This window comes from Phoenix dactylifera, unplaced genomic scaffold (genome assembly GCF_009389715.1).
Source record: "Phoenix dactylifera cultivar Barhee BC4 unplaced genomic scaffold, palm_55x_up_171113_PBpolish2nd_filt_p 000240F, whole genome shotgun sequence".
In the NCBI taxonomy this organism is placed as follows: Eukaryota; Viridiplantae; Streptophyta; class Magnoliopsida; order Arecales; family Arecaceae; genus Phoenix; species Phoenix dactylifera.
Window position 1 is genome coordinate 574,626 of NW_024067737.1, and position 14,373 is coordinate 588,998.

Genomic DNA, 14,373 nt, shown 5'->3' on the forward strand with positions numbered 1-14,373 from the left:
TAAAAGTAGATTCAGATTTTACCTTATCTTCTTGTACCATAAAGCACAAGTTAGTTATCTCTTGTAGTTCTTTGGAGCTAATATCATCACTCTTGCTCCTAACTTTCATTTTCTTGCTTGACTCTTTTTTGGTCAAGGCTTTCTTTCTTTTTATCTCTTTCTTCCTTTCTTCTTGCTTCCTCTTCTTCTTTGTCTTTAGGAAGCTTTTGAATTTTTTTGTTGTTCTTTCTTCCTCGAGTCGACTCGGGTTTACTTGGAGTCGACTCGACTGACTTGAGAGGCGACTCGAGATCTTCGGAAGACGTCTCGTTCTCAGAGGCCTAAAAAACAATTTGTGGAGTGATTGATTAAAACCCCGTTTGATTTTGATGAGCTCAAAGCATTTGAGTATATCGTGTGATTACTAATGAATTCAATTGAGTGTTTCAGTGAAAATCCTGCTCAAGTGTTTCTAGACATGGTTTACAGTATTTTGGATAAGTTAAGAAGTCTGCTGAACCAATGTCTGAGACTCGAGTCGACTCCCGAGTTTCACGAGTCGACTCCAAGCGTATCAAGGTCACTGGCACGAGCTCGAGTCGACTCCTAATCAGTATGAGTCGACTCCGACTGAAAACAGACAGAAGGATAGAAGAGCAGTCTTTCAGATCTGAGATTCGAGTCGACTCCAGTGGAACGCGAGTCGACTCCCAGCGGTGCACAAAGAAAAAGTCAGAGAGTGTTTTATGGACTCTGAGATTCGAGTCGACTCCAGTGGAACGCGAGTCGACTCCCAGCGGTGCACAAAGAAAAAGTCAGAGAGTGTTTTATGGACTCTGAGATTCGAGTCGACTCCCGCATTACGCGAGTCGACTCCAAGATTGTGCGACCATCAACAGAGAAAACCATGTTACTGCCACTGAGATTCGAGTCGACTCCCAGACAGCTCGAGTCGACACCAAGACAAGCTTCACGTCAAAAGGCAGAAGACCAACTTTCGGAAACTGAGAGCCGAGTCGACTCCAAGGAAGTTCGAGTCGACTCCAAGACTGGATGAGCCAAAAGACAGAGAATCGGGAGTTCGGGCTCTGAGATTCGAGTCGACTCCCAGGACAGTCGAGTCGACTCGAGAGGGCAAAATTCAAATTTGTATCCACGGTCTACAGAGGAAAAGCCGACTCCAAAATTGCCAGGTCAGCGCCAGAAGTTGGCGAGTCGACTCCGGGCCAAGACGAGTCGACTCCCAGTCGTGACGGCAACTTTAATTCAAACTTGGAACAGTTGCCGAGTCGACTCCTGAAAAGCTTGAGTCGACTCCCGCTACAGCCGAGTCGACTCCTGATCGCGCGAGTCGACTCCAACCCACCAACGGTCACATTGTCAGGCTGCGCAGAGTGTGCAGAACGGCCAGAAAAAGTGGAGTAACGGCTAGTTTCCGTGGGGGTTGGCTTAAATAGCCACAGAAGACTGTAGCAAAATAGAGAACATACATTCCACTCCAAGCATTCAAGTCTTCAAGCTTTGCAAGTGCTCTTCAACGAGAAAAAGGGGAGATCAGCATTTACTGCGCCACCAACTTCTCCCCAGCATTCAAAGCTTCCTCCTCCTACATTCAAGTCGATCACTCATCCAAGAGGAGACCAGAGTCAAGAAGCCATTCCTCTACTTAAGCTTAAAAGCGTTTGAGGGCTTCTAAACTCATCCTTGAATATATTGTTTCATACCTGCTTTTGAGAAGCTTATTTTCTGTTTTCTTTCTACTACGTGTATTTACTTGGTTCAATCGGGGGATTGAATCAAGGGGATAAAGGTTAGTTGGTGAGCCAGTTTTAAAACCAACGTGTGAAAGGGTTTGATTGTGAGCCCGGGAAAACAATCGGGGTTGGTTCTAGTCGGTGAGCCTGGGAAAACCGACCGAGTTCGTTGTTAGCTCGTAAAACAACAAGTTTGGTTGTGAGCTTGCAAAACAACCGGCTGTAATCCAAGGGGGTTATAGTGTATTCCCAAGAGAAACTTGGGGAGTGGACGTAGGAGCAAGGGATAGCTCCGAACCACTATAAAACTTGTGTTTGTGATTGATTGTCTCTTCCTCTTCTCATTTCATATTGCTCACAGCACATAGTAATTAATTAAATAACTTGGCATAGTTTTTAATTAATCATCCATAACGTTTTAAATTATCCAAATTGTTTTAAAACCCAATTCACCCCCCCCCTCTTGGGTTGTCTATCTGGGCAACAAGTGGTATCAGAGCCAAAAACTCTTCCACTCAAGAGTTAAAAGATCAAAATGACAACCCCATTTGGATCTTCTCACATTGAGGGTCAGTCCACCCAAAGACCCCCTTTCTTCAATGGATCCGACTACTCATACTGGAAGGCTAGGATGAAAATATTCATCCAAGCCCAAGACTATGAGATGTGGACCATTGTTGTAAATGGCCCATACATCCCATCCATATATATAGATGGTGTCAAGGTACCCAAACTAGAAACGGATTGGGATGAACATGACATGAGGAAGGCACAATTAAACTCTAAAGCAATGAATGTCTTCTATTGTGCCTTAGACCGTAATGAATTCAATAGGATTTCAACTTGTAATTCAGCAAAAGAAATTTGGGACAGACTTGAAGTGACCCATGAGGGCACGAATCAAGTCAAGGAATCCAAAATAAACATCTTGGTTCATAAATATGAACTATTTAAAATGGATTCAAATGAAACTATCACATCCATGTTCACTAGGTTTACTGATATTGTCAATGGCCTAAAAAGCCTTGGCAAGAACTATACTAACAGTGAGCTTGTCAGGAAAATCCTTCGATGTCTACCGAGGTTGTGGGAAGCTAAAGTGACAGCGATCCAAGAAGCTAAAGACTTGAACAAGCTTCCACTTGAGGAGCTCCTTGGATCCCTGATGACTCACGAACTCACCATGAAACAACACGAGGAAGAGTCTTCCCATAAGAAAAAGGTAATAGCTTTAAAATCTACTTCTTCTAACAAGGACTTATCTTGCAGCAGCAGCAGTGAAGAAGAAGAAGATGAGGAAGATGGTGGTGAGGCTCTTCTTGTGCGCAAATTCAAGAAATTCATCAACCACAAGAAGTCCTATCATCAAAGGAGAGGGCCCTCAAATTTCTACCGGAAGGACAAAGGTAAGGAAAGAGAAAACGAGGGGATTGGATGTTACGAGTGCAAGAAGCCGGGTCACATAAGAGCTGAATGCCCCTTACTGAAGAAGGGGAGTAAGTACAAGAAGAAGAAAGCTCTTGTCACTACACTATCCGACTCCGACTCATCATCCTCCTCTTCTGACGAGGAACAAGAAGAAAAGGCCAATTTCTGCTTCATGGCCAACGAAGACGAGGTAACTTCCGATACGCATCCTGATTTTTCTTTTGATGAACTTTATGATGCGTTCAATGAATTAATGATTGAGTATAAGAATATAAATGTTAAAAACAGAGAACTAAAAGTAACTAATCAAACTTATATTCATAAGCATGATTCATTAATTAAGGATAAAGATAATCTTACCAAAGAAAATCTAGAACTTAAGACAAGCAATCAACTTTTAATTAAGAAGACTAACACCTTAACTAAAGATAATGAAAAACTAACTAAGGAACTTTCAAACCATAAACAAGTCTTAAACAAGGATCTAACAAAAGAACTAAATGATTTAAAAACAGAAAATCAAACATTAACTAAAGAACTTAACAAATACAAACCCTTAGTTGAAAAATTTACATATAGTTCAGAAAAGTTAAACATGATACTAAATAGTCAACGTGCAGTATTTAATAAAGCAGGCTTAGGGTACAAACCAAGGAATAAGCAAAAACTTCTTAGTAATTTCTTTGTTAAAGCTGGGGAAACAAAAACTAAGAAAATCACCTGTTTCTGTTGTGGAAATATAGGACATAAAGCAAATACATGTGACTATAGGAAAAGGAAAACTAAAAGAAAAATTAAAAGGGTATGGGTTCCAAAAGGAACCAACTTGACTAACCATGAAGGACCCAAGAAAACTTGGGTACCTAAGATGACATGATTTGCTTGTGTAGGAGTGTCTTGCAGCCAAGGTCAACAAAAATTGCTGGTATTTGGATAGTGGCTGCTCAAGGCACATGACGGGTGATAAAGACCAATTTTTCACCCTTGAAGCTAAGAAGGGAGGTGTTGTGACGTTTGGAGACAACAACCAAGGTCACATCATTGGCATTGGTAAAGTTCAAATCACCCCTTCTACTTTTATAGATAATGTTAGATATGTTGATGGTCTTAAACATAACTTGTTAAGCATTAGTCAATTATGTGATAAAGGATATGATGTTATGTTTAAACCATCACTATGTATTATAACAAATCCTAATGATAATAGTTTGGTCTTTAAAGGGATTAGACGTGGAAATGTATATGTTGTAGACCTAGAAGATCTTGCAAAACATAACCAATGTCTAGTTGTAAATGAAACCAAAGAAAATGATGCTAGTTGGTTATGGCACCGTAAGTTAGGTCATGCAAGCATGGACACAATAACTAAACTAGTTAAAAGAGACTCCGTGATAGGTTTGCCAAAATTAAAATTTGAAAAGAACAAAATCTGTGAAGCATGTCAATTTGGCAAACAATCTAGGAATTCTTTTAAATCCATAAAATGTGTCTCTACCTCTAGGCCTCTAGAATTATTACATATGGACTTATTTGGTCCTACTAGAACAACAAGCCTAGGTGGAAATAAATATGGTCTAGTTATAGTAGATGATTACTCTAGGTACACATGGGTCATGTTTCTAGCGCATAAGGATCAAGCATTTTCTATGTTTAAGAAGTTCCACAAGGAAGTAACAAATGCTAGAGAATCCTCAGTTATAGCTATTAGAAGTGACCATGGTACCGAATTCGAAAATCAATTATTTGATGAATTTTGTAGCAAAAAGGGGATAACCCATAATTTCTCAGCACCTAGGACACCACAGCAAAATGGAGTTGTTGAAAGGAAAAATAGAACACTAGAGGAAATGGCTAGAACGATGTTATGTGAAAGTAACCTCCCTAAGTATTTTTGGGGAGAAGCCATTAATACTTCTTGCCATATATTAAATAGAGTTCTATTAAGACCCATCATAAAGAAAACACCATATGAACTGTGGAAAAACAGAAAACCAAAGGTTAACTATTTTCATGTTTTTGGATGTAGGTGTTTTGTACATAATAATGGGAAAGATAATCTAGGGAAATTTGACCCTAAATCTGATGAAGGAATATTCCTAGGTTATTCTACAACTAGTAAAGCCTATAGAATCTTTAATAAAAGAACTCTAGTTATAGAAGAATCCATACATGTTGTTTTTGATGACTCTAGTGACATCTCATCTAGTAAGAAGGTTAATTTTGATGATGATATTGAAATACTTGAAGAAAAGATAGATGAGATGGGATTACGAGATGATAATCAAAAGTTGATTGAAGGAGAATCATCAAACCAAGAGCCTATAGTGGATCATGGGCTAACTAAAGCTTGGAGGTATGCTCACGGGCATCCTAAGGAACTAATTCTAGATGATCCATCACAACCGGTTAGGACTAGAGCATCCCTTAGGAATATGAATAATCATCTAGCCTTTGTTTCACACTTTGAGCCCAAACATATAGAAGAAGCCGAAAATGATGTAAATTGGATAAATGCAATGCAAGAAGAACTAAACCAATTTACTAGAAACAAAGTGTGGGATCTAGTAGAGAGACCTTCTGAATATCCAATTATTGGTACAAAATGGATATATAAAAATAAGCTAGATGAAAATGGAATTGTTATACGGAATAAGGCTAGACTAGTAGCAAAGGGTTATAATCAAGAAGAAGGTATAGACTTTGATGAAACCTTTGCTCCCGTAGCTAGACTTGAGGCTATTAGACTATTATTAGCATATGCATGCTCTAAAGATTTCAAACTATTTCAAATGGATGTAAAGAGTGCATTTTTAAATGGGTATATTAATGAGGAGGTGTATGTAGAACAACCTCCTGGTTTCGAAAATCATCAATACCCTAATCATGTGTATAAACTAAACAAAGCACTTTATGGGTTAAAACAAGCACCTAGAGCATGGTATGAGAGACTTAGTAAATTCCTATTAGAACATGAATTCTCTAGGGGAAATGTAGACACAACATTATTTCTGAAAAGACAAAATAAGGATATGTTGTTAGTACAGATTTATGTTGATGATATCATTTTCGGTGCCACTAACAATCGCCTCTGCGAAGAATTTGCTGATTTGATGCAGAGTGAGTTTGAAATGAGCATGATGGGAGAACTGAACTACTTCCTCGGGCTTCAAATCAAACAATCTGAAGAAGGCATCTTCATCAATCAAGCAAAATATATCAAGGAGATGCTCAAGAAGTTTGATATGGAGGGAAACAAATCAATCAGCACCCCCATGAGCTCATCATGTAAGTTAGACCAAGATGAATCAGGTAAATCCGTCGATCAAAAACTTTATAGAGGTATGATAGGTTCTTTACTGTATCTTACTGCAAGTAGACCTGATATTATGTTTAGTGTGTGCATGTGTGCTAGATATCAGGCTAATCCTAAAGAATCACACCTAGCTGCAGTTAAAAGAATCTTTAAATACTTAATAGGAACTAAGAACATAGGACTGTGGTACTCTAAAGAATCTAGCCTAAACTTAATAGGGTACACAGATTCAGACTTCGCTGGATGTAAACTTGATAGAAAAAGTACCAGCGGGTCTTGTCAATTTCTAGGAGAAAACCTAATCTCATGGTTTAGCAAGAAACAAAACTCGGTTGCATTATCCACTGCAGAAGCTGAATATGTTGCAGCCGGGAGTTGTTGTGCTCAAATCTTATGGATTAAACAACAATTAGAAGATTATGGCATTAAACAAGATGAAATCCCCATTAATTGTGATAACACAAGTGCCATAAATCTAACTAAAAATCCAATTCAACACTCAAGAACTAAACACATTGAGATAAGACATCACTTCATAAGAGATCATGTATTGAATGGTGATGTGTCACTCCACTTTGTGTGTACTGATAATCAATTAGCAGATATTTTCACAAAACCCCTAAGTGAAGAGAGATTTAGTGTGCTTAGAAGGGGATTAGGAGTGATTGATCCATCCTAGTGGGAGTTACCACTAGATTAATTGATTTTAATGATGAGAATGAGGTTAAAAGAGAGTTTCTATTCAATGATCATCATATCAGTCCTTAATTAGGTGATTTTCCCTCATTTGGCGCGATTATAGCAAGAGTTTTAAGTGCGTGCCAAGGTTAGAGACGACTCGAGTAAGTTTCAGAGCCGGCTCCTAAGGGGGAGTCGACTCGCGCATTTGCGGGAGTCGACTCGCAAAGCTGGCAGCAAAAGGGGAGTCGACTCGCGCATATTCTGGAGTCGACTCGAGGTCGAGTCGACTCGCGACTCAGGGGAGTCGACTCGCAGTCGGGATCCGACTTTTTAACCCTAGGTTTGTCGTTTCGCAAACACTTTTCCTCAAGCCGCCACTGTTCACAAAGCCCTAGAGCCGACTCCTAGGTCATCCCCGATCGTCTCCAAGCCTTTTTCCCGTCGATTCTTCGCCGGACATTGAGTTTCCATCCGTTCCTAGGTCATTTCCGGTCCGTCCCGAGCTTCCTCTGTCCGTCCTTCATCGTCCTCAAGGTATTTTTATTCCCGTTTAGGTCAAGATGCCTCGTAAGGCCGTCGTTAGGAAGAGGTCCCGTCCCGCGGCCGTTCCCGAGCGGCGCTCCAAGGCGCGGCATGATCCCGCGAGGCAACCACCTCCGGATCGTTCCCCGCCTAGGGAGGTTCATGTTAGGCCATTGGCCGGGAAGGCCGTCTCCACCGGGAGGTATGTCGATTTTGACTTCCTCTCCCGGGAAGGGTTCACCATAGGCGATAGGCTTAGAGCCCAGGGTCTAGAGTACTTCCTCACCTTGGACCTTCCCACCTATCCTGGCCTAGTTCAAGAGTTCTATAGTACCGTCCATCGGGGAGATGGAGGTATTGAGGGCACGGTATTAGGTGTCCCATTACGTGTCACGGAGGATCTCGTTGCCCATATCCTCCACCTTCCACTGGTAGGGGTAGCTCCTGCACATCCTGAGGATAGATTTGAGGCCCTTACGATCGTCTTAGGGCAGCCACCTCAGTCCCCCCTAGATGAGGTATCTGCTAGCTCACTTCCTATTGAAGTGAGAATCCTCTTGAGCATTCTATCCAGGTCCATCTTCCCTAAGACAGGAAGATTTGATTTTGTGAATGAGAGGGACCTAGCTATTATGTCTTACATTCTTCAGGACACCCCGGTCAACTTCCCCAAGCTGATTTATAGGTATATGTGCGAGCCTTTAGATAGACCTAGGCTCTCCCTCCCATACGGGATGGTATTCACTCTCCTGTTTAGGCAGTACGAAATTTCCATTCCTGAGAGGGAACCCTCTCGTGCCTTGCGATGGACTGATCGCTTGGGTACGGGGACCATGCACAGGATGGAATTTCGGAAGAAAGACGGGATCTGGGTTAGGAAGTCCACTCTCACTGCTCAGACCACCAGACCATCACCCAGTCCTGAGCCAGACTCTGATTACCCAGACTCTCCACATCATCCAGACCTTCCATCCACTCCTCCTGCTCCTACCACCTCTGCCGGACCTTCCTCCTCAGCTCCACCATCTATGGAGGTCCGTATTGATCCAGAGCAGCTCCGAGAGCTGCGGCAGGAGATCGTCCGAGATTTGAGGGACGAGCTGCTCCGGGAGCTCCGAGGTTCCGTGCCAGCTGCCACTCCTGCACCCACTCCTGCACCCACTCCATCCTCCGTATTGGTGCCATCCTTGACAGCCGTGACAGACATGACGGCTAAAGTGCGGGAAGAGATATATAATATCAGGGATTTGATGCAGGCCCAGTTCCGCAACATGAGGGAGATCAAGAGCACCACTCGACAGTTTCGAGAGGAGATAGGCCGTGACATGCACACCACTACCGAGGGGGCCGAGCGCTTGTCGAATGTGATTGTCGGCAAGCTGGACGCACTTCAGACCTCAGTGACTGGGCTTCAGACGTCGGTGACTGAGCTCTCCACTATGCACAGCAGAGCCACCTCGTCTATCATCACACAGCTTAGCCATGTCACAGAGGCAGTCGCCCTCCTCATGGAGCGGAGCAGATTGGGAGGAGGAGCCACATCCTCCAGAGGAGGAGACGCATCCTCGAGAGGAGGAGCTACATCCTCGAGAGGGGGAGCTACATCCTCGAGGAGGACATAGATGATTTTGAGTTGTGTTTTATCTTCTTTTGTATTGTTTTTGCCTTACTTATAGTATGCTCAAATGTATTCACCTTCATATCAATACAATGAGTAGACATCTTATCTTTATTTCTGTGCCAATTGACTGTGCCATTTGATGTTTGATTGTGCCATTTGTGCCATTGATTGTGTGTGTGATTACCTCCTTTTTGATATGATGACAAAAAGGGGGAGAAATATGTATAAAATATGTAATAAGGGGAGAAATATGGTTAAAATATGTAAAAGAACTCTTAAAAACACACACAAATTTGTTCTAAGTGGATTCGGTACCTCGAGGCTCATTATCTCTCTTTTGGGGCTCCTAATGGAGTAATCTCCAGAATCTATTCAAGGGATATTCGGAGATTAGCTTAATCGTACTCAAGAACAAATTGACAGATTTTCCCTCTAAAAACAAAAAATTCAGTTCAAAAATTTCAAAGCATTAAAAGGAAATTCAGAAAACTAAAACTAGTTGAATGCATATGTTGAGGGGGAGAATCTGAATTTTAATCAAGATAAATCATTGATAACATATAAGCCAAACAATTGATTGCATAATATGGAGGCTTATATAATTCCAAATGAAAGGGGGAGCTTTAACTCCGAAATTTAAATGTTTCACACCTTTCAAACTTGGATAAATTAAATTTTCAGACATTTGAATTCACTTATGAATTTTATTTCATTATTTATTGAGCAATTCATTTTACGTATACTCAAAGTTTTGTCATCATCAAAAAGGGGGAGATTGTGGAGTGATTGATTAAAACCCCGTTTGATTTTGATGAGCTCAAAGCATTTGAGTATATCGTGTGATTACTAATGAATTCAATTGAGTGTTTCAGTGAAAATCCTGCTCAAGTGTTTCTAGACATGGTTTACAGTATTTTGGATAAGTTAAGAAGTCTGCTGAACCAATGTCTGAGACTCGAGTCGACTCCCGAGTTTCACGAGTCGACTCCAAGCGTATCAAGGTCACTGGCACGAGCTCGAGTCGACTCCTAATCAGTATGAGTCGACTCCGACTGAAAACAGACAGAAGGATAGAATAGCAGTCTTTCAGATCTGAGATTCGAGTCGACTCCAGTGGAACGCGAGTCGACTCCCAGCGGTGCACAAAGAAAAAGTCAGAGAGTGTTTTATGGACTCTGAGATTCGAGTCGACTCCAGTGGAACGCGAGTCGACTCCCAGCGGTGCACAAAGAAAAAGTCAGAGAGTGTTTTATGGACTCTGAGATTCGAGTCGACTCCCGCATTACGCGAGTCGACTCCAAGATTGTGCGACCATCAACAGAGAAAACCATGTTACTGCCACTGAGATTCGAGTCGACTCCCAGACAGCTCGAGTCGACACCAAGACAAGCTTCACGTCAAAAGGCAGAAGACCAACTTTCGGAAACTGAGAGCCGAGTCGACTCCAAGGAAGTTCGAGTCGACTCCAAGACTGGATGAGCCAAAAGACAGAGAATCGGGAGTTCGGGCTCTGAGATTCGAGTCGACTCCCAGGACAGTCGAGTCGACTCGAGAGGGCAAAATTCAAATTTGTATCCACGGTCTACAGAGGAAAAGCCGACTCCAAAATTGCCAGGTCAGCGCCAGAAGTTGGCGAGTCGACTCCGGGCCAAGACGAGTCGACTCCCAGTCGTGACGGCAACTTTAATTCAAACTTGGAACAGTTGCCGAGTCGACTCCTGAAAAGCTTGAGTCGACTCCCGCTACAGCCGAGTCGACTCCTGATCGCGCGAGTCGACTCCAACCCACCAACGGTCACATTGTCAGGCTGCGCAGAGTGTGCAGAACGGCCAGAAAAAGTGGAGTAACGGCTAGTTTCCGTGGGGGTTGGCTTAAATAGCCACAGAAGACTGTAGCAAAATAGAGAACATACATTCCACTCCAAGCATTCAAGTCTTCAAGCTTTGCAAGTGCTCTTCAACGAGAAAAAGGGGAGATCAGCATTTACTGCGCCACCAACTTCTCCCCAGCATTCAAAGCTTCCTCCTCCTACATTCAAGTCGATCACTCATCCAAGAGGAGACCAGAGTCAAGAAGCCATTCCTCTACTTAAGCTTAAAAGCGTTTGAGGGCTTCTAAACTCATCCTTGAATATATTGTTTCATACCTGCTTTTGAGAAGCTTATTTTCTGTTTTCTTTCTACTACGTGTATTTACTTGGTTCAATCGGGGGATTGAATCAAGGGGATAAAGGTTAGTTGGTGAGCCAGTTTTAAAACCAACGTGTGAAAGGGTTTGATTGTGAGCCCGGGAAAACAATCGGGGTTGGTTCTAGTCGGTGAGCCTGGGAAAACCGACCGAGTTCGTTGTTAGCTCGTAAAACAACAAGTTTGGTTGTGAGCTTGCAAAACAACCGGCTGTAATCCAAGGGGGTTATAGTGTATTCCCAAGAGAAACTTGGGGAGTGGACGTAGGAGCAAGGGATAGCTCCGAACCACTATAAAACTTGTGTTTGTGATTGATTGTCTCTTCCTCTTCTCATTTCATATTGCTCACAGCACATAGTAATTAATTAAATAACTTGGCATAGTTTTTAATTAATCATCCATAACGTTTTAAATTATCCAAATTGTTTTAAAACCCAATTCACCCCCCCCCCTCTTGGGTTGTCTATCTGGGCAACACAATTCTCTATCTTTTGAACTAATCTGCCTCGGAGTCGACTCGGGCTTTGTTGGAGTCGACTCGGCTAACTTGGGGGTCGACTCTGAAATACTTGGAGTCGACTCGTTCACAGGATCTCCAAAACTGAGTCTCTGCCTTTCAGACTGTTTTCCTCTAGGAGTCGACTCGAACAAACTAGGAGTCGACTCGGCTGATATGGGAGATTCTACAGTCTCACTGTTAGTATGTAATTGAAGCACATGTGAGCTAATCTGAGATTTATCATAAATAATTTCTAAAGTATCCCAGATTTCTTTAGCAGATAAACATGCAGAAATCTTATTAAATATAGTTTCATGGATAGCACAATATAGTATGTTCATAGCATTAGCATTCAATTGTGCTAAGTCTTTTTCATTAATAGTTTGAGAGAGTGTGTGAAGGTCATTTATTATGATATTCCATAAATCATAGTTTTGTGATTGAATAAAAATGCGCATGCGTGCTTTCCAATGTGTGTAGTTTATGCCATTAAATAGTGGAGGTCTATCAATTAATTATCTCTCTCCTAGAAAACTATCTATTTGAGTTGTCATGATCTTTGGCTCTTGATCGTAAGATCAACAATTAATCTTAGAGCACCTGCTCTGATACCACTTGTTGCCCAAGGTGACAACCCAAGAGGGGGGTGAATTGGGTTTTCTAAAAATTATATTCCCTTTTGAATTGAATGCAGCGGAATGATAAGATGTTATTTACTTAAGCTCTAGGCAATTATAAGTAAAGCAGTAGAAAATTAAGTTAGAGCAATTATATTATGGCTTTAGGGTGCAATTGATCTAAAATCAACTTATAGTTGTATGATCAATTTTAATCTATGTGAATAGTAAGAATGGAGTGGAAGCTAAGCAAGTTCTAAACAATCACTTATAAATCAATTGGAAACAAAGCTAGAGATATTACACAATCAAGTATGAATGTAAGGCATGAAACATAAGAGATAAGGCATCACAAACACAAAGATGTATAGTGGTTCGGTGCACCCCAGCACCTACATCCACTTCCCAAGACCTCTTGGTAATTTCACTATAACCCCTCAGATTATAGCCGGTTGTTTTACAAGCTCACAACCTAACTTGTTGTTTTCACGAGATCACAATGAACTCGGTCGGTTTTCACAGGCTCACCGACTAGAACCAACCGATTGTTTTCCGGGTTCACAATCAACCCAGTTGGTTTTCTCAAAGGCTCACCAACCACAACCTTACAACGATTGTTTTCCGGGTTCACAATCAACCCAGTTGGTTTTCCCAAAGGCTCACCAACCACAACCTTACAACGTTGGTTTTATACTTGGCTCACCAACAAACTTTAACCCCTTGATTCAATCCCTTGATTGAATCAAGTTACAAGATATTAGAACAAGGGTTTAAAACAAATACAAGCTTCTTAAACAAGCAGATATAACAATGTAAACAAATAGAGTAAAGAGAAGAAGCCCTCAAATAAGTTTTGTAGATAAAGGAACTCGGCTTCTTCTTTACTTGATTCTTTTCTGATTTCACACGAGGTAGAGGATCACTGAGGCAGCATACAGTTCGAAAGGAAGCTTTGGGATTCACTCGGATACTCTTCTTCTCTCACTTTTGCTTTGAATGGCCCTTTTGTGCTTTTGGAAGGTTTCTCTTGAAATCTTCTTGAAATCTCTTCCCTATGTGTTCTCTCCCACTTTCTTAACTTTTCCCCTAGCTTTTCCCTTGATTTTATAGCTTTGGATGGCATGGGAACAAAGATCTAGCCGTTAGAGACAAAAATAGAGCTGTTGGAGTTGAGAAAAAACTAGCTGTTATGCCTCCCAGCGTGCTCGAGTCGACTCGGCTGAAGCAGGAGTCGACTCGACTGAAGCAGGAGTCGACTCGGCTGGGAGTCGACTCGAGCACTGCAGCGCTGAAAATCAACTCTCTGTCTTTTTGTCTGTTCTCAGTCGGAGTCGACTCGCAAAATCCCGGAGTCGACTCGAGCTCTGTTCCTTGAAACTCCAGAGTGCCAGAGTCGACTCTGAACTTCCAGGAGTCGACTCGAGGACTATTCTTTTGAATCTTTCTTTGAATTTGCTCCAACTTGAATCCTTTGAACTTGAAACTTGGGCCAATGAAGTGTAGCTTTCTTCCAACTTTTCTTGAGAGCTTTTGAGGCCTTCTTGTATTTTTCCAACTTGCTATGTTCCTTGCAAAACAAATTATCTTTCTTCTTGCAACACAAGCATTAGTAATTATACTTCAAGATTTTGTGATCATCAAAATTAATCTTTAAATCAATCTTTAGGTCATCATATATATATATATATATATAAAAAGTTCTCTCCAACATACAATCAAAATGTATCAGCAAAAAATTCCAAAAAAATTAAGTTTTTTTTTTAAAAATAGAAA